Source organism: Ptychodera flava (genome assembly GCF_041260155.1).
Source record: "Ptychodera flava strain L36383 chromosome 23 unlocalized genomic scaffold, AS_Pfla_20210202 Scaffold_23__1_contigs__length_28996876_pilon, whole genome shotgun sequence".
Taxonomy (NCBI): domain Eukaryota; kingdom Metazoa; phylum Hemichordata; class Enteropneusta; family Ptychoderidae; genus Ptychodera; species Ptychodera flava.
In genome coordinates this window covers 26,116,205-26,142,951 of record NW_027248277.1, presented here as the reverse complement: position 1 = coordinate 26,142,951, position 26,747 = coordinate 26,116,205, and the positions used below count along the sequence as shown (strand labels likewise).

Here is a 26,747-nt window from a genome sequence, read left to right as displayed (position 1 = left end):
CAGTATGCTGAATCTTTTCTCTACAACGCGGGATGTCTTTCTTTCATAGATAGGGTGTATTATGTTTTGTTAACACCTACTCCAATTCCTTAAATTCAGAGTTCATAGGCTTATTTATGCAGACCCCTCGTTCATTGTTTGTATTCCAAAAACTCTAATTAAAATGTAGAAATTTAATATGAATAAATGTTTACAGTGTTGATGATATGAAATATATATCAGGTCAAACAAAAAAAATCGCTTACCAGAGTCTGATTCGCCTTTCACAAAATGCCTTCCCGACTTAGCGTCAGGTTGACCTTTGGTCTTGACTAGAGGAATATCTCCGTCAGTACTTAATTCTAGAGTTTTCTTCTCAGCTTAAAGTAAATGACAATGTAGACATAGTTGAAATCGTTCTATTAGTTTTGCAATGTGAAGAAGTAGCTAAATGGCGGTCACGCTCGTAGCCATGAAATTTCTTGACAAGAACTCACAAGACATTTCCTCCGTAGATAATGCCAACATATTTGAACATAGCTAATCACGCTGTGAATTGAGGTAAGTTGTACAGCCAGGGAAAAAACTGTCTTTCACAGACTCTGCATTACTTCAGCTTACCAGTTGAGGTACATGGATGATCCACAGGACCACGTATGCAAAATTTGCTGATTATAACATATATAACATGAAATTTGTCTGCTGTTGTACATGTCGTTTGACCTCAGAAATTTGTAAATTAAAGAAGTGATAACAATGTATGATAAACAAAAAACTTTATATGTATATATCTATCATTATTATCACGCTGTTTCATGAGTTTACCCTACTATATCCCCATCTTACCTTCATGAACAAAATCCCCAGATGTTAGTCCAGTTCTTTCCAGATCAGTAAACTCTATGCAGGATTTTGACAAACAAAGTAAACTATAACAATAATGAACATCACCTCTGCATCAAGTTTCTTGATCAATTCAAATCACATCGTAATAGTATCAACAACAAAGCTCCTATTCAAAATTGTTCTGCTACCAATGATGGGTAAGCATTTGGATGGATACGCTATCTTCCCTTTTCGAAAACAGACAAATGCATGCAAGCAGTAGCCGGAAATTCATTTTGTATCATAACTTTTACACAATCATACATCATACATAAGACAGTTGTCACTATTTACGGCCTGAGGGGTCGGAGGAATGTCATTGGAAGATCCAAAATTTCGAGTGACCCCGCCAAACATGATGAATTTGAGTAACCCCGCCTCTCTTACTATTGAATTTTGACTGACCCTACTTAGAAAAGTTAAACACCAATACATGTAATTGTAAAATTTATAATATACAGCAACGATAAAGACCATTCAAATCTTGATATTCCCTGCTAGTTTATTATCAGTTATCTCATGATGGTTGAAAAAGACGAACCCATCAAAATGAAATTCAAAGTCACAACAAAATAAAGATATAAAATCCTATGCTATTTCCAGTATCTAACCATACAGTACATTTTAAATTCTGATGGGTATCACGACAGGTTTTTCACTAGGATATCTCACTGGGCAGGTTTGAAAGTACAGTGGAAGAATACGCGAGAGGCTGAGGGGGAAAGTGTTACAGGTGGCTTTCACCTATCTTGCATCGAAAACTTTAAGATATTGATGTGTAAAATGGTGCAGTCAAGTGCAATCTGAAAAGTGTTTTTTTTATTTTTTTTACTAAATGAAACTGGTAAAACACCACAAGGGGAGAGCATGATTGGGGCACGATAGGGGTTTCCCTCTTTTACTGAACATTTTGAGAAATTGATGTGTGTTATGACGCAATATAATCTGAGGGTTGTTTCAAATTCATTTTGCAGTCGGTAATACTGTATGAAAATGACTTTGACAACTGGTATATTCTTACATTTCTTTGCATGTTCACTGTTTGAGTAACACAATTCAATAACGAAACAATGACAATACATTTTGTAAAGAAAAGTTCTGAGTTTGCCAGATATTGGAGACAAATGAATATGCCGCAATGGTAAATCTGTGACCTTCTTGTGTCATTTCTCCAGCTGGCAGATTATAATGAATGTGACATGCTTAACTGTGAAAATGGTCATTGAATGAGTTGAATTAAAACATATGTTCTGTGATAATAAAGGATGAATTCACTTCAGTTCTGTCCTTGGATCCTGCGAAAATTTTGAAAAATTGATGCATGCAATGGTGCAATATGAGAGGTTTGAATTTATTTCACCCCCGAAAATGAGTAATCCCCTCTCTTCTTCTCCACATTATGAGTGACCCCTCTGGAGTTTTCAATTTGTTGAGTGACCACTTCCTCACATTCCTCAAACCCCCAGGTCTTAAATAATGACGGCTCCCTAAGACTGAATATCTTAGACTATATTCATAGCCCATCACATAGCGATATTACAACGCCAGCTGTTAAGAATAAATAATTATTCATATTATTGAAATAGCATAAAAGTCAAGAATAAGTTCCTGTCAATCTGCTGCTCCTCGAACACGAAGGACAGGTTACAGTTCGAAGGCAGCTCACTAGGTGTTCCCTCATGTCAGATTTGGTAGGCCTATGCACAGTAGCGCCATATCCCCACCCGCCCACCCTGTGACTAGTGAACGTGTTACGTTTTTCGCTCGGAATGAGCCTCAACAATACCCGCATTTCCAATCCTTAACAATAGGCTATATTCATGAGCGGAGTAATATGGCTTTGAATATTATATTATCCAAATTACTGGACTCTCATTTTTATCGCCTTCTTAAGTCCTTAAATAAATGTTTGTATTCCAAAAATGTTGTTAAAATGTAAAATTTCAATATGAATAAATATTTACAGGGCTAATGACGTCAAAAACATATTTGGTCAAACAAAAAAAATAGCTTACCAGAGACTGATTCTCCCTTCGCAGAATTCTTTACTGACTTAGCGTCAGGTTGACCAATGGTCTTGACTTTAGGAATATCTCCGTTAGTAGTTAATTCTAGAGTTTTGTTCTCAGCTTAAAGAAAATGACAATGTAGACATATTTGAAATCGTTGAATTCGTTTTGTAAGGAGAAGAAAATGCCAAATGGCGGTCACGCCCGCAAAAAATCACTAGACAATTCCTCCGTAGATAAAGTGATTATATTTGAACCTAGCAAATCACTGCTGTGTATTGAGGTAACTTGTATAGCCACCGAAGAAACTGTCTTTCACAGAATTTGCATTCACTTCATCTTACTAGTACATTCATGATCCACAGGACAGCGTTTGCAAACTTTACTGATTTTGACATATATTAACGTGAAATTTGTCCGCTGTAGTTGAACAGGTTATTTGACCTCCAGAATTCACAAATTAAACAAGTGAAAAACATGTATGATAAACAAAGAACTGTGTATGTATATACACTCATGCTATTGTGTTTATAGTAGAAAAAGAAGAGATAAACTTATATATGCAGATTAAATTGACACTATTTCACCATCCAATTATCCAAAAATGTTTCCAAACGTGTTTCTTATGTATGGTATTGCCGGGTCTGTAATACTAAGGTGTGGACATTATTTAAATTATTGTCTTTTTCAGCTATGACTTTTTTCTTAAATTAGCAAACCACAATGGCGAATAAAAATATTAACCCTTTTCTTGGAGTTTTACATTAAAACGACCCGTCAGATTTTGACCCTCTGTAAGATTGAACGGTCCGTTGTATAAACCAAACTTTTTAAGGTGAATTTTGCCTAAATATTCAACTTACGAAAGTTACGTCTTGTAGTGAAGGACTTAAAACTTTCAAAAATAGCGACCAAAAGCTACGATGAGCGGTAAAAGAATCACCTACGCTAATTTTGGTGTAAGCTCCTGATTAGTCTATGTTGTAAAAAAGAGTGTCCCTTTATTAAGCCAGACAGACCCTGCTGTGACTAAGTCGCAAGGAGCAAACCTTTCACTTGAGTGCATATTTAACTTTGCATTGTAATAAAACTTTTATTAAATTGACAACGGAGTAAACAGTAAAGCAGAAAGCTCGAAAAAATCTAGTTCATTGTTGTCATCGTAATAAAGGATAAAACCATTGGCAATAAGAAAAGTCAATAAACTTACAAAGCTTAATCAAAGCGACGAGATTTCAGAAACACGTCGGTCATATTGACATTGTTTATAAGCGACCTCGGCGAGCGACTGATGACTGTGATATACTTTAGATTTGATTAAATTAACAGAGAGATATGACTGAAGATTTGTTTACCTGAAGTATGCTGAATCTGTTCTCGATAACGCTGGAGCCCTTTCTCTCATAGATTGGGTGACTATATTTTTTATAACACCTACTCTAACTTCTAAAATTCAGAGTTCATACGCTTGCCTATAAACTACACTTTCATGCATTCCCCTCTTTCATTGTTTGTATTCCGAAAACTCTGATTAAAATGTTAAAATGTTTATATAAATAAATATTAACAGTATTGATGATGTCAAAGATAGATCTGGTCAAACAAAAAAAACACTCACAAGAGTCTGATTCGCCTTTCACAGAATGCCTTCCCGACTTAGCGTCATGTTGACCATTAGTCTTGACTAGAGGAATATTTCCGTCAGTACTTAATTCTAGAGTTTTCTTCTCAGCTTAAAGTAAATGACAATGTAGACATAGTTGAAATCGTTCTATTAGTTTTGCCATGTGAAGAAGTAGCTAAAGGGCGGTCACGCTCGCAGCCATGAAATCTCTTAGCAAGAACTCACGAGACATTTCCTCCGTAGATAATGCCATTATATTTGAAGCTAGCAAATCACTGCTGTGTATTGAGGTAAGTTGTACAGCCAGGGAAGGAACAGTTTTTCACAGACTCTGCATTTACTTCAGCTTACGAGTTGAGCTACGTCGATGATCCACAGGACCACGTATGCAAACTTTGCTGATATAACATATATAACATGAAATTTGTCTGCTGTTGTACATGTCGTTTGACCTCAGAAATTTGTACATTAAACAAGTGATAACAATGTATGATAAACAAACAACTTTGTATGTATATATCTATCATTATTATCACGCTGTTTCATGAGTTTACCTGACTATATCCCCATCTTACCTTCATGAACTAAATCCCCAGATGTTAGTCCAGTTCTTTCCAGATCAGTAAACTCTATGCAGGATTTTGACAAACAAAGTAAACTATAACAATAATGAACATCACCTCTGCATCAAGTTTCTTGATCAATTCAAATCACATCGTAATAGTATCAACAACAAAGCTCCTATTCAAAATTGTTCTGCTACCAATGATGGGTAAGCATTTGGATGGATACGCTATCTTCCCTTTTCGAAAACAGACAAATGCATGCAAGCAGTAGCCGGAAATTCATTTTGTATCATAACTTTTACACAATCATACATCATACATAAGACAGTTGTCACTATTTACGGCCTGAGGGGTCGGAGGAATGTCATTGGAAGATCCAAAATTTCGAGTGACCCCGCCAAACATGATGAATTTGAGTAACCCCGCCTCTCTTACTATTGAATTTTGACTGACCCTACTTAGAAAAGTTAAACACCAATAGATGTCATTGTAAAATTTATAATATACAGCAACGATAAAGACCATTCAAATCTTGATATTCCCTGCTAGTTTATTATCAGTATCTCATGATGGTTGAAAAGACGAACCCATCAAAATGAAATTCAAAGTCACAACAAAATAAAGATATAAAATCCTATGCTATTTCCAGTATCTAACCATACAGTACATTTTAAATTCTGATGGGTATCACGACAGGTTTTTCACTAGGATATCTCACTGGGCAGAGTTTTAAAGTACAGTGGAAGAATACACGAGCGGCTGAGGGGGAAAGTGTTACAGGTGGCAGGTGGCTTTCACCTATCTTGCATCGAAAACTTTAAGATATTGAAGTGTAAAATGGTGCAGTCAAGTGCAATCTGAATAGTGTTTTTTTTATTTTTTTTTACTAAATGAAACTGGTAAAACACCACAAGGGGAGAGCATGATTGGGGCACGATAGGGGTTTCCCCTCTTTTACTGAAAATTTTGAGAAATTGATAATCTGAGGGTTGTTTCAAATTCATTTTGCAGTCGGTAATACTGTATGAAAATGACTTTGACAACTGGTATATTCTTACATTTCTTTGCATGTTCACTGTTTGAGTAACACAATTCAATAACGAAACAATGACAATACATTTTGTAAAGAAAAGTTCTGAGTTTGCCAGATATTGGAGACAAATGAATATGCCGCAATGGTAATCTGTGACCTTCTTGTGTCATTTCTCCAGCTGGCAGATTATAATGAATGTGACATGCTTAACTGTGAAAATGGTCATTGAATGAGTTGAATTAAAACATATGTTCTGTGATAATAAAGGATGAATTCACTTCAGTTCTGTCCTTGGATCCTGCGAAAATTTTGAAAAATTGATGCGTGCAATGGTGCAATATGAGAGGTTTGAATTTATTTCACCCCCGAAAATGAGTAATCCCCTCTCTTCTTTCCACATTATGAGTGACCCCTCTGGAGTTTTCAATTTGTTGAGTGACCACTTCCTCACATTCCTCAAACCCCCAGGTCTTAAATAATGACGGCTCCCTAAGACTGAATATCTTAGACTATATTCATAGCCCATCACATAGCGATATTACAACGCCAGCTGTTAAGAATAAATAATTATTCATATTATTGAAATAGCATAAAAGTCAAGAATAAGTTCCTGTCAATCTGCTGCTCCTCGAACACGAAGGACAGGTTACAGTTCGAAGGCAGCTCACTAGGTGTTCCCTCATGTCAGATTGGTAGGCCTATGCACAGTAGCGCCATATCCCCACCCGCCCACCCTGTGACTAGTGAACGTGTTACGTTTTTCGCTCGGAATGAGCCTCAACAATACCCGCATTTCCAATCCTTAACAATAGGCTATATTCATGAGCGGAGTAATATGGCTTTGAATATTATATTATCCAAATTACTGGACTCTCATTTTTATCGCCTTCTTAAGTCCTTAAATAAATGTTTGTATTCCAAAAATGTTGTTAAAATGTAAAATTTCAATATGAATAAATATTTACAGGGCTAATGACGTCAAAAACATATTTGGTCAAACAAAAAAATCGCTTACCAGAGACTGATTCTCCCTTCACAGAATTCTTTACTGACTTAGCGTCAGGTTGACCAATGGTCTTTACTTTAGGAATATCTCCGTTAGTAGTTAATTCTAGAGTTTTGTTCTCAGCTTAAAGAAATGACAATGTAGACATATTTGAAATCATTCAATTCGTTTTGCAAGGTGAAGAAAATGCTAAATGGTGGTCACGCCCGCAAAAAATCACAAGACAATTTCTCCGTAGATAAAGCGATTATATTTGAACCTAGCAAATCACGGCTGTGTATTGAGGTAACTTGTATAGCCACTGAAGAAACTGTCTTTCACAGAATCTGCATTCATTTCAGCTTACTAGTTGAGGTACATTCATGATCCACAGGACAGCGTTTGCAAACTTTACTGATTTTGACATATATTAACGTGAAATTTGTCCGCTGTAGTTGAACAGGTTATTTGACCTCCAGAATTCACAAATTAAACAAGTGAAAAACATGTATGATAAACAAAGAACTGTGTATGTATATACACTCATGCTATTGTGTTTAATGTAGAAAAAAAGAGATAAACTTATATATGCAGATTAAATTGACACTATTTCACCATCCAATTATCCAAAAATGTTTCCAAACGTGTTTCTTATGTATGGTATTGCCGGGTCTGTAATACTAAGGTGTGGACATTATTTAAATTATTGTCTTTTTCAGCTATGACTTTTTTCTTAAATTAGCAAACCACAATGGCGAATAAAAATATTAACCCTTTTCTTGGAGTTTTACATTAAAACGACCCGTCAGATTTTGACCCTCTGTAAGATTGAAACGGTCCGTTGTATAAACCAAACTTTTTAAGGTGAATTTTGCCTAAATATTCAACTTACGAAAGTTACGTCTTGTAGTGAAGGACTTAAAACTTTCAAAAATAGCGACCAAAAGCTACGATGAGCGGTAGAAGAATCGTCTACCCTAATTTTGGTGTAAGCTCCTGATTAGTCAATTTTGTAAAAAGAGTGTCCCCTTATGATTAAGCCAGGCAGACTCTGCTGTGACTACGTCGCAAGGAGCAAACCTATCACTTGAGTGCATATTTAACTTTGCATTGTAATAAAACTTTTATTAAATTGACAACGGAGTAAACAGTAAAGCAGAAAGCTCGAAAAAATCTAGTTCATTGTTGTCATCGTAATAAAGGATAAAACCATTGGCAATAAGAAAAGTCAATAAACTTACAAAGCTTAATCAAAGCGACGAGATTTCAGAAACACGTCGGTCATATTGACATTGTTTATAAGCGACCTCGGCGAGCGACTGATGACTGTGATATACTTTAGATTTGATTAAATTAACAGAGAGATATGACTGAAGATTTGTTTACCTGAAGTATGCTGAATCTGTTCTCGATAACGCTGGAGCCCTTTCTCTCATAGATTGGGTGACTATATTTTTTATAACACCTACTCTAACTTCTAAAATTCAGAGTTCATACGCTTGCCTATAAACTACACTTTCATGCATACCCCTCTTTCATTGTTTGTATTCCGAAAACTCTGATTAAAATGTTAAAATGTTTATATAAATAAATATTAACAGTATTGGTGATGTCAAAGACAGATCTGGTCAAACAAAGACAAATCACTCACCAGAGTCTGATTCGCCTTTCACAGAATTCCTTCCCGACTTAGCGTCAGGTTGACCAATTGTCTTGACTAGAGGAATATCTCCGTCAGTACTTAATTCCAGATTGTCCTTCTCAGCTTAAAGTAAATAACAATGTAGACATATTTGAAATCTTTCTATTAGTTTTGCGACGTGAAGAAGTAGCTGAATGGCGGTCACGCTCGTTTCCATGAAATTTCTAAATAAGAACTCACAAGACATTTTCTCCGTAGATATTGCCATTATATTTGAATCTAGCAAATCACGGCCGTGTATTGAGGTAAGTTCTACAGCCAGGGAAGGAACAGTTTTTCTCAGACTCTGCAAATACTTCAGCTTACCAGTTGAGCTAAATCGATGATCCATAGGACCACGCATAGAAACTTTTTTGATTCTAACATATATAACGTGAAATTTGTCTGTCATTTTACACGTCGTTTGACCTCCAAATTTCGCAAATTCAAAGAATGGGAATGTATATATGTAACGCCCTTTCCTGTAGAGATTTTACCACACTGCCTTACGATTAATGTGATTTTTTTATTTTTAGTAGATTGTCAGCTATCGCCATGCTTCATCACTCGTTTTGACGAGCGTGGTGGCGGCGTGTGAAGTTCATTGACTCAGATCGTACGAGAAGCAGATAAGAGATAGTGTGATAGTTTAATTAATTATTGGGTAAGATTTCAATGAGAACAATCGAGAACGGGATATTCCATGGTGTGATCTTATTTAATCTTAAGAAACAATGAAAGACAGGCGGGAAAATTTCCACGTGATAACTTTTGCAATAATATGTCTTGAGATGTATTTAACTTTGTAGAGAACTTAGACTAGAGGACTTGAGATCAGACCTTTAACGGTGAACGACACAGTCTCTTTCTTGTAATAAAGAACAAGGTTATGTTACAATCTACATCTTGGTGTGTCAGCTTCAGTTACTGAAAGCATAACGATCCAGACTGGTACCTCAACTCGTAATTCCCCTAAATAAGAGCGCGACATATACACTTGTGCTATTGATCTAAAAATATGTTTGATATTTTCATCTATTATTATCAACATGCTTTTAGTTCATGAGTTTACCTAACCATCGATTATTATCTCCATCTTACCTTCATGAACTAATTCCCCTGAGATTAGTCCAGTGCTGTTCACATCAGTATACTCTATGCAGGGTTTTGACATAGAAATAATAAGCATCACGTCTGCATCAAGTTTCTTGACCAATTGAAGCGCGTCGAAATAGCACCAACAGCAAAGCTCCTATTCAAAATTGTTCTGCTGCCTATGATTGTTTCTCTACTAGAAACAAGTCACTATTATAGTATTCGTCTAAATTGAATGACAAATGATTATGTGTGATTCGCGTCAACTATATAAGCATTTGGATGATTACACGCGAACATATATTTTCGAGAACACACATAGGCATGCAAGCAGTAGCTGGAAATTAATTTCACATCATAAAGTTTACATTATCTATTGCACATAAGACTGAATATCGTGGGCTATATCCAAGTTACTGGACTCTCATTCTAATCGCCGTCTTACCTCCCTTAGTAAAATCCACCGGCATTCTTTCACTTCTTGTGTTGTCAATATCTGGATAGAATTAAGAAAATCAGTGCGGAAATATGTTTAGATGATAAGATCAAGTGAAGTTTATAATACATGGTTAATAACAAAATACCAAGATTTATGTCCGAGTACATTGTGCCGAGGAAGTATTGTCATAGACGTTGAACGTCGAGGACAATACCAAAGCGTACGTTGTACGAGGACATAAATCCTGGTATTTTGTGAATAACCTTATTATAGACCTTTTTAGTCAAATTTTACCAGGAAAAAGTCATAATTGAAGCGTTTTTAGGATGTCCGTTGCTTACTGCACTCCCGGGACTGCACTGAGCGATCACACAAAGACTGCGAACGCGTTCAAGCACGTCCGCTATAAAGTGCACAGAACGCAATCCGCGCAACGCAGTGCACGTGTTAAAAAATGTAGGTCAGCAGCACACAGTCATTAAAATCAAAGGTTTTGGACTCACGACGATTAACTTCGTGAAGTTATGTATTTTAAGAAGTATCTAAATTATCTCCCCCTTTATCCGTGTTGACGTAAAGATGTTTTTTGGGTCAAGGTCAAATAGCATCCGATAACACCTTAAGTTATCGTACACCGCATTGTACTTCGTATCCGTAGAAACCTAAACTTACTGTACGGTTAGAGACGCAGGTGGATAATAATGTACTCCTTTGCAATAGGAACCCATCTCAATAAGTAAGCCTAACAATATTGATTGTCTCGCACGATTTTATATTTGAAAAAAGTGGGTCACTAACCGTATAGTTGAGTATTCTACATAATATATATTACATATATTCAGACTCTGACATCCTTCATGTACAACTTCAGAGTTTGTTTCACTTCTTTGCGTATCTTCCGGGTCAAATGAACCGACATTAATGTATGTATGCATGAATCAATGCATGCATGAAAAGGTATGCATTCATGCATGCATGCATGCATTTAATGTGTGTGTATGAGAGAGACAGAGAGAGAGAGAGAGAGAGAGAGAGAGAGAGAGAGAGAGAGAGAGAGAGAGAGAGAGAGAGGCGCTTTATTGTAGACTCCCGGTAAATTCATCTCACCTCAAACAACATGAGCTTTAAGAATGTTGCAAGATAAATATAGTCTTGATATTGTTTTAAGGTTGTAAAGCCAGGCTTGAATTGTTGAACTACCATGAAGGAGTTTGCGTGGCAATTACACAAGAGCAGGAAGTTAAAGTAATAATAACATACATTTTACATTTTAACAATTAAAATCAGGTATTTTTGAAATTGCTGTTGTTTATTTTAAATTCGACTGTATCTAACCATATTATTTAGAGGTTATTAACGGCAAGCGAGGTGATTTGGTTGCGGATATAAAACCTCTGGATTGAAAATAAGCATATTCGGCAGGAAAGAATCACCGAGCGAAGCGAGGTGATTATTTCACCCAAATATGCTAATTTTCACCCAAGAGGTCTTATATCCGCAACCAAATACCCGAGCGCACCGTTATAAGCGAGCGCAGCGAGAGCGGCCGAAGCGAGCATTAAGACTAACGCGTGTACAAGAAATTTAGAATGGAATTTCTATATACCTACGAGTTTGAAAAGAGAGCACTTCCATGGAGGCAGCCATTTTGAATACTTTTACACGGATTGCGTGAAATTAAAGTTATCATCTACCACAAATCTTACTCGACAATATGTATTTTCGACAAAAGAATCTATCTGTTCCAAAAAAATGTGAAATTTGGTTCAAAATGACGATTTTCGATCACTTTTGAAGGCCCGGATCGGTCATCACTAGGCGCCGCCATTTTGAAACAAGCCAAACCTCGCAAGAACAAACGGTCAACTCAAGCAAGAATTAAAAATCGTGTGCTGAGAGCTACCGACGCCGAGGCCGGGCAAGTACGTGTTTTACATTAGACTGCCTCTGTTCCCGCCCCTGTTACAATAAACTGATCGGAATCATATAATTTACCAGTTTTAAATAATTTTCGTTAGTGAACTTGGCATTTCCGAGTTGACAGCAAGGCCAAAATATGCGTCATGCATCAAACACAGAAATAGCATGCTTTTGCTTGAAAACATCAATGACGATATACCCTACTACGCTGCGCTCGCTCTCAGGTCAGACCTGTTAAATATTAACCTCATAATAGCGAGCGCAGCGAGAGCGGCCGAAGGCCGCTCGCGAAGCGAGCATTAAGACTAACGCGTGTACAAGAAATTTAGAATGGAATCTCTATATACCTACGAGTTTGAAAAGAGAGCACAGTTCCATGGAGGCGGCCATTTTGAATACTTTTACACGGATTGCGTGAAATTAAAGATATCATCTACCACAAAAACTACTCGACAATGTGTACTGCCGACAAAAGAATCTCTCTGTTTCAAAGAAAGTGTGAAATTTGGTTCAGAATGACTATTTTAGATCACTTTTGAAGGCCCCGATCGGTCATCACTAGGCGCCGCCATTTTGAAACAAGCCAACTCTCGCGAGAACGAACGGTCAACTCACGCGAGAATTAAAATAGTGGGCTGAGAACTAGCTACCGACGGGAATATCAAGACGTACTGTACGTGTTTACATTAGACTGCCTCTGTTCCGCCCCTGCTACAATATAATAAACTGATCGGAATAATATAATTTACCAGTTTTAAATAATTTTCGTTTGTGAACTTGGCATTTCCGAGTTAAATTGCTATAAATGCCATTCTAGAAAACAATTGACAACAATTCAACCTTGACGAGTCAATGGCTAAGTTATGAATCATGCATCAAACACAGAAATTAGCATGCTATTGCCTGAAAACATCAATGACGATATACTATTACTACGCTGCGCTCGCTCTCAGGTCAGACCTGTTACATATTAGCGAGCGCAGCGAGAGCGGCCGAAAGACTAAAGCGTGTACACGAAAATTAGAATGGAATCTCTATATACCTACGAGTTTGAAAAGAAAGCACTAAAACATGGAGGCGGCCATTTTGAATACTTTTACACGGATTGCGTGAAATTAAAGAAATCATCTACCATAAATCCTACTCGACAATGTGTATTTCCGACAAAAGAATCTCTGTATTCCTAAGAAAGTGTGAAATTTGGTTCAAAATGACTATTTTCGATCACTTTTGAAAGCCTGGTTCGGTCATCACAAGGCGCCGCCATTTTGAAACAAGCCAACTCTCGCGAGAACGAACAGTCAACTCACGCGAGAATTAAAAGTCGTGTGCTTGAGAGCTACCGACGGGAATATCAAGTACGTGTTTTACATTAGACTGCCTCTGTTCCCACCCCTGTTACAATAAACTGATCGGAATCATGTAATTTACCAGTTTTAAATAATTTTCGTTTGAGAACTAGGCATTTCCGAGTTAAATTGCTATAATAATCTTTTAATGTTATTCTAGAAAACAATTGACAGCTCAATGTCATAAATAGTATGCATCATGCATAAACACAGAAATTAGCATGCTATCGCCTGAAAACATCAATGACATCAATAACCCTACGCTGCGCTCGCTCTCAGGTCAGACCTGTTACATATTATGCTAAAGTTAAAACAGGTGGACAATGTCGTTATTTAGGGCCGAAAATGGCACGAAAGTTCAGAAGCGCCCAGCCTCATACAAACTCTAAAATAGAATGTTTCAGAACGCGCGTTCGTGCACAGTTGAATTCATAAAATACGGTTTCGCAACGCATCGATATCGCGATTAGACATCGAACTTGAAGAATTTTACATCAAAATACGATCAAAAAACTTTTAAAAATTATGTTGTTGTTACATAGCCTCTGCTGCTTACAGAAACTCTTCATTTGTTGGTTCGTCAAGCTGCACTAGACTAAAATTCAACAATCAAAATCAATCTGAAGCCATAGACTTGTTCGACATTATAGCGCGTTGAGCTCTCAAGTTGGCGTTCGAAATTTGCGCGAGCTCAAAAATGTTACGCGGCGCGTAGGTCTTCTTGTTGAGAATATAAAATCCGGCTCCTGCCGATCAGATTGCCGGATTCCAGCTAAGCATATTATAATAAGCATTCTTATTATCGTGTTTCTATGAGTAGACCCAGTAATGCTCAGAAAAAAAAAACATTACCAGTAAATTATATTCAACTTTACCAGTTTTGTCTGTATTATATTGTAAATGATCTGCAGCAACCGCAACAAACGACCTTCAGTCGTACACTTGAGTGGGAGATGAACATGTGTCCAATAGATCGATTGATCTTAAGCTCAGGCCTTTCAGTTGTGCTCAGACCTTTCATTTATTAACACCGATAAGTGGTTTATAAACATCCAGATGGAATATGAAAACATAAAGGATGCAGATCTCATAAGACAAACTGTTTCAGCCTACTATGTCAACGAGGCTCGCCATTGCTTAATAGAAGGAAGAGGCACATGCCTAGTTGAATTGGATGAGCCTGTTTTCCTGAAGAAGTGGTCTTGCCTGTTTATCTACTTGCGTAGTTTAAAGAACATCCAGTCTCATGGCCATTGTCCGAAGGTCATAAATACGAAAGACGGAGTTCAGTTGGAAATATGTGTACGAATACTACGAAATACAGAAATGCATGGCCATGATCTGCATATGTATGCCGATACCTTTGTCCTATCTGATGCTATGGTCATATTGAATGTATGCAAACCACATTCAATGTATGAAAACCACAACAACTGCAAATGCTTTGAGTCAACATTCAACATGATATTAAGCAGTCCCACTATTTGCGAAAAGGTACAGTTCGTTTTATGGTTGTTGTGATGATATGTTATAACATTTTGAATCATAAACAGTTATTCCCTTGTGACCTCTTTCAGTTACGTCATCTTTTCTTACACAACACAACACAACATAACACAATGCAACACAACACAATACAATACAATACAATACAATACAATACAATACAATACAATACAATACAATACAACACAGCACAACACAACACAACACAATACAACAATACAATACAATACAATACAATACAATACAATACAATACAATACAATACAATACAATACATTATTATACACCTACTGCCGTAACCTATGAGAGTTTGACCGTCCAATAACTCCCCGTATTTTGTATAGTACGCGGAGTCCCGAATACGGGAGACGCGCGACGCGCCTGTTTGACCTTTGACCTAGCGATTATTGGATGTAAACAAACTATTTTACGGTGAGTTATAGACATAATAACAACTTCCACCAAAATGTTTTCGTAGTATAAGGCTTAAACACGCTAAACACAAAACTGAGTCTAAATGCAATTGATTTTTATTTTTAAAAACTAATTAAATTGAAAACATTCATCGAAGTTTGCTTGTACTGCACTGAAAATTATTTGGCTTCGTGCCAACGCAAGGGACTTGTACTACGGAGCAGTAGATCGCACGCGTTCCACTCATATCGCGCGTGCCGCATTCCTCAAATTTACCATAGAATTACTTTATACTGACGATTAATGGAGGTAGGTGTATAATAATAGGGTTATACACAAAATACGGCCCTGTACGGACTCGGGCTCAGTGAGTGACGTATCGGACTCGCCTTCGGCTCTTCCAATACGTCACCCACTGAGCCCTCGTCCATACAGGGCCGTATTTTGTGAATAACCCTATAATACAATACAATACAATACAATACAATACAATACAATACAATACAATACAATACAATACAATACAATACAATACAATACAATACAATACATGCAATGATATTTTATACAAATATATTTCTTTGAGCCTGGAATTGAATTGTATTCCACGTTGAAATTAGATTACAAAATCTCATATATTTGTTGCGTTCAGAGGAATTCAATAAGCATTATGATTTCAGCCAATAATAGAAATTATATAACTTGTGAATAAAGGCAATTTAGCAAATTACTACTCATGGCTTTTCAATAATGTCATGTCGTAGTCACATTCGTTGCCGTGGACACTTGTTATTATTGAGGCTTAGCAAAACGAAACCAAAGAAAGCGTGTTTGGATTTTATAATGATTTAACTCGCAAGGATAGCATCTCATGTCTCAATTGAAACCTAAAGTCAATCACTTTACTGTATATATTCGCTTTTCAACTCTGTTCGTCACAATAATGCATATACAATGAGCAGATTTTCCACAATCCATTTTCATACCCAGTAAGTATTCCACGCTACACACATTTAACGCACGCTTTCATTTTTTAATGTCAGAGTTGAATGGAGAGATGTTAACACTGTAGTGTTGCTTGACCTAGCGAATCCAAATAACATGTGAATAGTTTTCTGTAGTCTTTTCATATAAAAAATATGTTCATAAAGGAACAAAGTCATTTCTAATCATCAAAATGCATATATACTAGTACACAACAACTTAGAATCTTGTATGTGACCCTTTAAATTTGTGATTTTCCCAGGTCTCAGGTTTCTGATTCGTGTGCGAATTGTTATGATTTCTCTTATATCTGCAATTTAGTTATTTATAACAATGACTAACCTAAAGAAAAGTTACAACCACCGTGTTCAAGGGCAAGACTCTCACCATACTCTAATGAATGCTGCCTTACCTCTGTTCAAATTTTCACTTGACGAAGGTGTTGGTAAAACTCCGGCGCAAATAGCGATGTATGTATCGGTCAAGTGAACCACATTACCTTGTAGCATCGTAAAATCAATTAAAGGTGTATCTATTTGTACGATAACGCTTCCGCTAATCCACTCGAACGGGTCAACTTTGGCTCGAAGTATTTGTTCACCGTCTAATGAAAGGCCAAGTATGCCAAACTCATTTGTGTAGACGACCGATAGGACACCTCCACTGTTTTCAATCACCTTCCAACTAGCTGACACATCCTCACGCAAAACTAGCATTTTCTCGTCGTTTACACCAATAATTTTGTGCCCATACCACGCAACACGAATCACACAACAGCTGTTTGGTACCGAATCCCAACCGTCAGTAAGCATCGATGTTTTGATCTGAAGTCCGTTTGTTTCACTCACTCCAAGCAACACACCATTGCCGACGTCAACATCTTTTGTCGCAAAAGTACCTTCCAAGGGGCCGTATACTTTTGAATCGGTTGTGCTCAAAACTGCTAAGTACAAGTCAGCTGTCACTAAAATAATGTCGACATTGTCGGGGAATATATCATGTCCAGTTGATCGAGCTTCTCTGTTGTTGTGCATCCGAGCGTGCACTAAGGATTGTGAGTTATCTAACAGAGGAACTAAATAAATAAATAAATAAATAAATAAATAAATAAATAAATAAATAAATAAATAAATAAGTAAATAATTAATTAAGAAGGAACACACACACATTATATATATATATATATATATATATATATATATATATATATATATATATATATATATATATATATATATATATATATATATACACCCATCTTTGGAAAGATGTATTATGTGAAAGAAGTGAGATTGAAGATGAGTATCATTTTGTTTTGATTTGTCCATTTTTGATACTTTAAGAATTAAATATTTACCAGCTATTTATTTCACATCACCATCAGAAAGGAAATTTGTAGATTTGATGTCTTCGAGTAATACTGATTTATTACAGAGATTAGCAGCCTTTACATTTCATGCTATGATACGCAGAAAAGATATCGAAATGTAAAATATATTTTTTTCCGCAAGAATTGTTGTTTTTCTTCTTTTCCTGTCATTTAATAATGTTATCTGAGTTATGTTTGTATATTGGGCCGATGGCCTGGAAATACAGAATAAAGACCACCAATCACTTCGGATTTATATATATATATATATATATATATATATATATATATATATATATATATATATATATATATATATATATATATAAACTCATATTACTCAAGTACAGAGTAATGATATCTGTAACTTAAATTACATGACAGAGGAAGTGAAGTTTGCAGCATTGATGAAATTTGACTAACAGATATCATTACTTTACACTCAGTAAACAACTACCGTGTGGGTATTGTCAACTACTGCGATTTAAAATCGCCTCTACGATATTCTACTTTTTACCCAATAAATTCTTTTTCCTTGTCGTTGAAGATAAATGCATTCTCCACCTATGACAGCTGAGGCGAAACAGGGGCGTCTTAACATTTGTACACTGCATTTTCAAGCGTATCAATGCTGTTTTTAAATATCAGAAAAAGTTACAGCATTTAGCAACATGGAAACATAATCTTTGTCAGAAACTACATGCATAAAAATAGCTAAATGTTAAAATCTATTTTGTTCATGTTGCTAACTAGCGTGAGAGAATATTAAGTACAAAGGCTTTTTTCCAAGGAACTCTGAAAAACGAAAGTGATGAAAAAATTAAAAACCAACAACCTTGTCAAGTTTTAAATAATCTTGCCCGTTGATATTTTCCATTGGCCTTACCTTTCAAATTTCTCCGATTTTTGGGAACTATTGCATCTTCAGCATCTACAATGAATGTCGCAGCATTGAAAACCATGAGCATCAGAGCTGAGATAACGTGCATGATTTATGTCTGTGTGTGATTATGAAGGAAATATAAGTACTGTAAATCTATAACAACATTAACCAGTGTTATATGATTTTGCGAACGAATTATTTTTGACTCCTGATCAAAATGTTCTATCTCTGAGTGTAAACCTAAAAATTATATAAATTGCATTCATCGACGGATGAGAAAAATGGGTGAGGATGGACGTACGATACTTTGCGTTACTTTAAGCACACACTTGTAAGAAGTCATTTGATTTAGGTAAAAGCTGCGATAAAAGGAACAACACACGGAAATATCTGCAGCAGCCGTTCCGAATGATTGCTGCACGTACCATAATAATTAGATGCCTGCTGTGATTATATAACAGCCTTAAATACGTCTGCTACAAATCATGAGACACTGACAACTTACACGTAGTGGATTATTCGTTTCGAACAAGAACTTTTTCGCTGCACTTTTAGATTGGTATACTCTTCCCTTACTTCAACACAGTGCTCATGGAAACGGCTGACATTTCTATATTAACAGTGAATTAAGTACCGCCTTCTCTTACTGATAAAGAGTTATTATCCTAGAGGGCTGTCAAACCAAAGATGCGTTCGCCGCTGGTTGCAATTGGTAGCAGCAGATGTTAAAATGTAGACTAAGGTATGGTGCTGTATTTTTATTATGATGAAAAAGGGTAGCTAGTAGACAGCTGTTTTCTTTGTTTCTTGGGAATTAGGCGTGTATCTGTGGCCCTGGAAGATTATCGCGTCTTACGCCGTGAGGGAAAAGAACGACTAAGAACAAACGTAAAGATCAACTTTTTCAAGTAAAAAACTTTAACATCAAAATAGTGGACGTCCCAGTGAGAACAAGGATAAAATATATGTCCATCGAGTCAACCTAAATACCAACATGGGATAAACATCCCCAAGACTCAGATACAGGATTTCATGATGTATGTACAGAGCTGGTAAAACACATTTTACCAAAAAGTGAAACCATTGTTGAGCCGTAGAAATTTTACCAAGTATGACCACATAAAGACTGTTTCATTACAGTGTTGTCAAAAAGAACACACTGAGCTATCACAGGTTTCGATGTTACTTTAGCGCTACTTCAGTCGATGATAGTTTAGCAGTAGTTGCTAACAAATCAGGAGTCTGTGCTCTCGCTGTCGCTCGTAACTTTCGTAAATTACGAACAAAAATGAAAATTTACGAAAAAAAATGAATGCCCGATCGGCCATTTACGAACGATTTTGTTATTTTTGAAGCCTGATTTTCGGTCAAGATTGTGAATTCCGGGGAAATACTGTCATATCTCGTCTTTCAAAACCTGCATGCCCCTATCATCGGCGCATCGACACATGGTGATAGCTGGCTTTGGACTTTGACCTGTGATAACATGAGCATGCGCGAAAAGGTTTCAAGATCCCCAGGTCTTGTAATCTCATAGTGGTGTGTCATGCATTACCACCCCATTACGGTAGTTTCGAGACACCCAAACACTCACATGCTGTCAACTTTCCGAATGGACTGTATGTTGAAGCGGATCGAGGGAAGCGGGCAGTTACAAATACTTTGGATTGATAGTATCCAGTTGGGAAAGAAAGTTGGGCATAAAAAACGGCAACTGATATGAAAAAAATACGAAACAATGAAACCGCAGAGCTAGAAGAGATCAAGAACAGTCAGCCTGAAAGACAGTCGAACTACAGCAGAACTGCAGTCCGGACCGCGCATGGTTGAACATGTACTGCAAAGTGTTTTTCTGTGCATGGAGGTGGAAGCGAGCCGGAAATCTTGTATATAGATTTGTCATTTGACGATCTGCAAATTGAATTTTTCAGTCAGCTGGCCAATTTAATAGGTTTCCTTCAAAATATTTTACAAAAATCTGTCTCAGCAAATGTTATGAATACTGAGTTTTCTATGATCCAGAGAAAATGCTGTGCACAGTCCCATGACCAAAAAGTTTATCCAGACAAAAAAAATACATGACGATCATCTGCAGCGTTTTAAAAGTGTAACTGTCTCTAAGAAAACATTAGCAGGATCACCAGTCTCAGTTTGCGTACTTAAGTTTGATTGAGATGAGACAAAATTTGTGCGAAACACAGACTGCCAGATGTTCTGATCAGTGGTTGTTTAAAAAGTATTTTAGAGATGAACATGGCATAATGACTGCAGCTATATAGTGGCACCACCTAGTACCCATGGATGACGTGCATACTTTCAAAGTAACAGAGCTTTCCAAATATGAAAAACGGGACAGATTTTCTAGCATCTAAAATTTGTGCAAACACTGATAATATTTGATAATATTAATGACCGCTTCATAAATTAATATATATAATCATCAACCACTGAGTACACACACAAAGGGGGTTATGATTTGTGTCACAATATACTTGAACATGTTATGTTGTGTAATAAAGATAGAGTAATTGAATAATATTCATTGGCCGTTGACCAAAATTACACACTTTATTGAGCTGCGAGACAAGGAAGAAATTTAAATGTTTCAAGCATTCATGACCCATGATGTACTGTGTTATTCAATAAATCTTTTGAAAATGCGTATCAAATATGAGTGTTCATTGTCAAAAAAACTAAAAAGGGATTTTTCATTTTCTTTTGTCTATAATGAAATCATTCATCATTTCTATCCCCTTAAAATCATCTATTGAGTACCAGAAGTGCTTGTTGAAAGTTGATGGTTCAGAATAACATAATTTCTGCTTACTAATATTTTTTTAACCCAATTCGTAAATTTACTAACAATTTCGAAAGGCCAGGGAGAGCACAGAGGAGGGATATAAATTGTATTGTAATCAGAATCTCATTTGATGAATCCAACGGTGGCCTTTTGAGACTGTGATGTCTATCAAAAACGACTACAATGAAACAAAGTGTGGTATTACTTTGTTAACCACCGTTTGTCCTTTTCAGTCCCCGAAAAGGAAGTGCAGGAGACTTGTGGTTTGGGCTGTGTCATTCCATGCGTCTGTCCGTAGGTCGGTCCGTCAATCGACGCAGATATATATATATAATATATATATATATATATATATATATATATATATATATATATATTATATATATATATATATATATATATATATATATATATATATATATATATATACATAACATATACATATATATACAATATTATATATAATATAATTAATATATATATATATATATACATAACATATACATATATATATACAATATTATATATAATATAATTAATATATATATATATATATATATATTATATATATATATATATATATATATATATATATATATATATATATATATAAACTCATATTACTCAAGTACAGAGTAATGATATCTGTAACTTAAATTACATGACAGAGGAAGTGAAGTTTGCAGCATTGATGAAATTTGACTAACAGATATCTTTACTTTACTCTCAGTAAACAACTACCGTGTGGGTATTGTCAACTACTGCGATTTAAAATCGCCTATACCATATTTTACTTTTTACCCAATAAATTCTTTTTCCTTGTCGTTGAAGATAAATGCATTCTCCACCTATGACACACTGTAAAGTTAAGTGTTAAAGGATAGAACACCAATTAAACGTCTTTTTGTAACACTTTTTGAACGCGTCTAGACGTTCAGAAATTTAACACTACGTGTTCAATCGACGTTCAATTTTTGAACACATGTGTGAACATTTTGATTGAGTGTTCATCAGACATTATATTGAACACCATGGTGTTCCATATCAGAACACTCGTTGCACATGACGTGTTCAAAAAATTGAACGCATTTACGCGTTCAAAGGACTGTAACACTTTTGAACGCATGGACGCCGTTCAACGATAAGTGTGTTAAAGGCTAGAACACATGATGCGCTTTTGTGAACACCTTTAATTTTGGGCGTTCAGGGGATGTCAAGCCTGGAAATAACATTACAGACCACTGATATTCAGTTAAATTATTTTATTCTAAAAATACACAAAACATTTTTAGAATAAAGTACAATAATTTACTGGAAAATGGGCAAATAAACATTGCCACTTTGTATGTAAAGTTTGTCAGAGGAAACTACCAACGGTGTTAACACCCTCCTATCAAAAAACATAAGCAATAAAAAATCCCCACAAACACTGTAGATCGCTTTAAAAAACATGAACAAAGTAATGACAAATCTGGTTTTATTTAGATATTGTGGGTTACGTTTTATGTTCATACTTGTTTAAAACGTACAAAACTCATCTGAAAAAGCTCACAATTTGGCTTACTCATTGTGTTGAAAAGACGTATATGTATGAAATGCATACTCCATTTTTGTAACATGGCTTCTTAAAGACTTTTCCTCTTGTATAGACAATTGTAAATTTTGAAGAAAAGAAGTTAGTCAAGGCTTCTCTAGTTCACATGGTGTATAGTTGTCCACACTAAAGTAAACACAACATGTCAAGTTGTCAAAGTGTCACAGTAAGGCACAACATGCAGAAAGTGGGGAAAGTTGGTCCTTGGCAGGATAAAACCTATTTCCTTCTCCAACGAAGTCCTTCATAAACCAAAAATTTTGCTTGTTTGTAATATCTTTAAATAAACCCTGAAATAAATCGGTGGCATTTCAAAAATCTACTTCTCAGAAATTAAAAACATAATCGTAAAGCCCTTTCAAATTCTGGTGTACCCTGCTATTAATTTTTATACAATTTTTTTTTTACCAAAAATGGTAAAAATCGTCCTTAAAATAAAAGAAAACATAGATTTTATCTTAACTTGAATATATCACATTCTGGTAATCCCTAATATCTTAAAAATTTCTGAAATGTCTTTAATGTCTCAAAAATACAAAGTTGCAAATTTCTCCATAATTTGAAAAATCTGAAAAAGGCTATCAGTAGAGATCTATGTCCTAAATATCAAAGCTGTTAAATGAGCAGTTTGAAGAAGATTTTTAAAAGTTTTTTTACCAAAAATGACACAAAATGCCATGAAATATAAAAATTTGAAATTTCATGACAGATAGCACAAATTTGACTACGGTCATATTAGGGACATGTTCAAATATTGATGACGTCTGTAAAAGAGAGAAGATTTTTACCCAAAAAATAGCAACATCAGCCTCAAAAACATAAATTTGCATATTTCATCATAATTTAAACATATCTGACTTGGGTAATCTCTCGGAACGTGTAATTCAAATATTAAAGGATTCGTACAGGCTGTTTTCAAGAAAAACCTTGTTATGTACAATGCTACACATCCACATATTTAGGTGACTGCAAAGCTAAAACCAGTTGCTAAGAACAAGAAACGCGTTGAGCTACAATACAAAATAATCTTAGGTTTGATAGCATGCTGCGATCAACTAAATGTGACAGGGGCATAAGCTTTTAAAAACGTGAAGTTTCCTTCATCAGATGCAAGGGGGAATGAAAAATTGAAGCAGAAAGTGACAGGAAATTCAGAGTGAAAATTTCTGAAAATTCAGTAATTCAGAGTGGACATTTTTACTCTGAATTTTCTGTCGCTTTCAGCTTAATTTTTCATTCCACCCTTGCATCCGATGAGGGAGACTACACGTCTGTGAAAGCTTATTCTCCGGCAACATATAGTTGATCGTAGCATGCTACCAAAGCTTAGATTAATTAAGAAAACAAATACAGAAACTTATCAAAATTCAGTTACTGACCCTTGAAAGTTTAAATCTACATTAGAGATGAATTGGGGTTCTCAAGCTTGGTTCCAAAACAGCTACCTCTTCTGTAACAACTCTTCGATTTTCAGTTAAGTCCATTTTTTTACATCCTGAAAATAATGCAACAATAGGTAATATGTCGAGATAAGACTTTCTATGAAAGACAAGGGGCTGAGGGGAGCCTCTTTTCAATAATGTTTAAAAATATTTGCTTATTCTTGTCATCAACTGATTAAAATAAAAAAGCCAAACTCTCATATGCTGACACAATACATTGTATACTGTACGATCATGTTTAATTGATGTTTTACATGCGATTGTGTCTACTAAAAGACATGTGTTAGCTGTGATTACGCAGCGGTACTATGCAAGGCGTATCGATCGCGCTCAGGTCAAGGGTTATCGCTAGAGTGTGTTGCGATGACCCTTGACCCGAGTGAGATCGATCGATAGGCCATGGCCAAAAGTACCACTGCGTATTCACAGCTAGTTGTTGGTATACCAGCCACTGAAAGAATTCAAGATTTCTTCACGTAGTTAAGCTATTTCATAGTACAATACAATAATTTCAAAGGATAATAATAAAGATGCTTCAAAATCTAAAACCTTTTACTATTTTGGAGAGAAAACTTACCCCTTCTGGTCTTGTTTCCACACGATCACGACTTCAGCGTGCGCTTACAAGAAAAATGTCACAACTTCCGTTTTGATGCATCATGGGATAAGAAAAGGCACCAAACTTGAACACCAAGTGTTTAGAAGTAGAACGCCTCTTGCACGTCGATGTTAAAATTAAAACGTCCATGGTAGTTTTCTGATTGTCTTTTTAAATTTTCAAAATTTCAACCCGAAATAAACGTGTAAAATTATTTTTTATACTTCCTTTTTTAGAAAAAACATGCTTTCAGCAATTGTAGACCGGAAATATTTTTCACTTAGTGTGAAATTTGTCATACCAAAATCCGTGTACGAATGCCGGACAGCGAGGCAGTAGTAAAGTTAATATAGCCAATGTAAAGTAAAAAACACAAAAGATTGTTAACTGTTTCAGAATATTGTAAAATTTCTGTGATGCTGAGTTTTTGAACACTTGAAGGAGATGGTTGTTAACACATCGTGTTCAGGTTTAGAACATTATTGTTAATAATATGAACACTAGTGTTAACGATGTGAACACCAGCCGTTCAAATTTGAACACCGACATGTACATTTTGAACGCGTAAAGACGCGTCTAGCGTCCGCTATTTTTACATTTGTACACTGCAGTTTCAAGCGTATCAATGCTGTTTTAAATATCAGAAAAAGTCACAGCATTTAGCAACATGGAAACATAATCTTTGTCAGAAACTACGTGCATAAAAATAGCTAAATGTTAAAATCTATTCTGTTCATGTTGCTAACTAGCGTGAGAGAATATTAAGTACAAAGGCTTTTTTCCAAGGAACTCTGAAAAACGAAAGTGATGAAAAAATTAAAAAACCAACAACCTTGTCAAGTTTTAAATAATCTTGCCCGTTGATATTTTCCATTGGCCTTACCTTTCAATTTCTCCGATTTTTGGGAACTATTGCATCTTCAGCATCTACAATGAATGTCGCAGCATTGAAAACCATGAGCATCAGAGCTGAGATAACGTGCATGATTTATGTCTGTGTGTGATTATGAAGGAAATATAAGTACTGTAAATCTATAACAACATTAACCAGTGTTATATGATTTGCGAACGAATTATTTTTGACTCCTGATCAAAATGTTCTATCTCTGAGTGTAAACCTAAAAATTATATAATTTGCATTCATCGACGGATGAGAAAAATGGGTGAGGATGGACGTACGATACTTTGCGTTACTTTAAGCACACACTTGTAAGAAGTCATTTGATTTTAGGTAAAAGCTGCGATAAAAGGAACACACACCGGAAATATCTGCAGCAGCCGTTCCGAATGATTGCTGCACGTACCATAATAATTAGATGCCTGCTGTGATTATATAACAGCCTTAAATACGTCTGCTACAAATCATGAGACACTGACAACTTACACGTAGTGGATTATTCGTTTCGAACAAGAACTTTTTCGCTGCACTTTTAGATTGGTATACTCTTCCCTTACTTCAACACAGTGCTCATGGAAACGGCTGACATTTCTATATGAACAGTGAATTAAGTACCGCCTTCTCTTACTGATAAATGGTTATTATCCTAGAGGGCCTGTCAAACCAAAGATGCGTTCGCCGCTGGTTGCAATTT

General features: G+C 35.8%; 2 long non-coding RNA genes across 2 annotated transcripts; both read right to left on the bottom strand.

Annotated features, from left to right (window-relative positions):
• Positions 1-245: 245 nt before the first annotated feature.
• LOC139124046 (uncharacterized) lies at positions 246-2,938 on the bottom strand. Its single transcript, XR_011549846.1, has 3 exons — positions 2,880-2,938; positions 826-879; positions 246-359 (listed from the first exon to the last, which is right to left on the bottom strand). It is a non-coding gene; the product is annotated as an uncharacterized lncRNA (long non-coding RNA).
• A 5,794-nt stretch (positions 2,939-8,732) lies between these two features.
• Positions 8,733-12,738, bottom strand: LOC139123581 (uncharacterized). The gene is made up of 3 exons (XR_011549723.1): positions 12,568-12,738; positions 10,303-10,353; positions 8,733-8,846 (listed from the first exon to the last, which is right to left on the bottom strand). It is a non-coding gene; the product is annotated as an uncharacterized lncRNA (long non-coding RNA).
• Between the last annotated feature and the right edge of the window lie 14,009 nt (positions 12,739-26,747).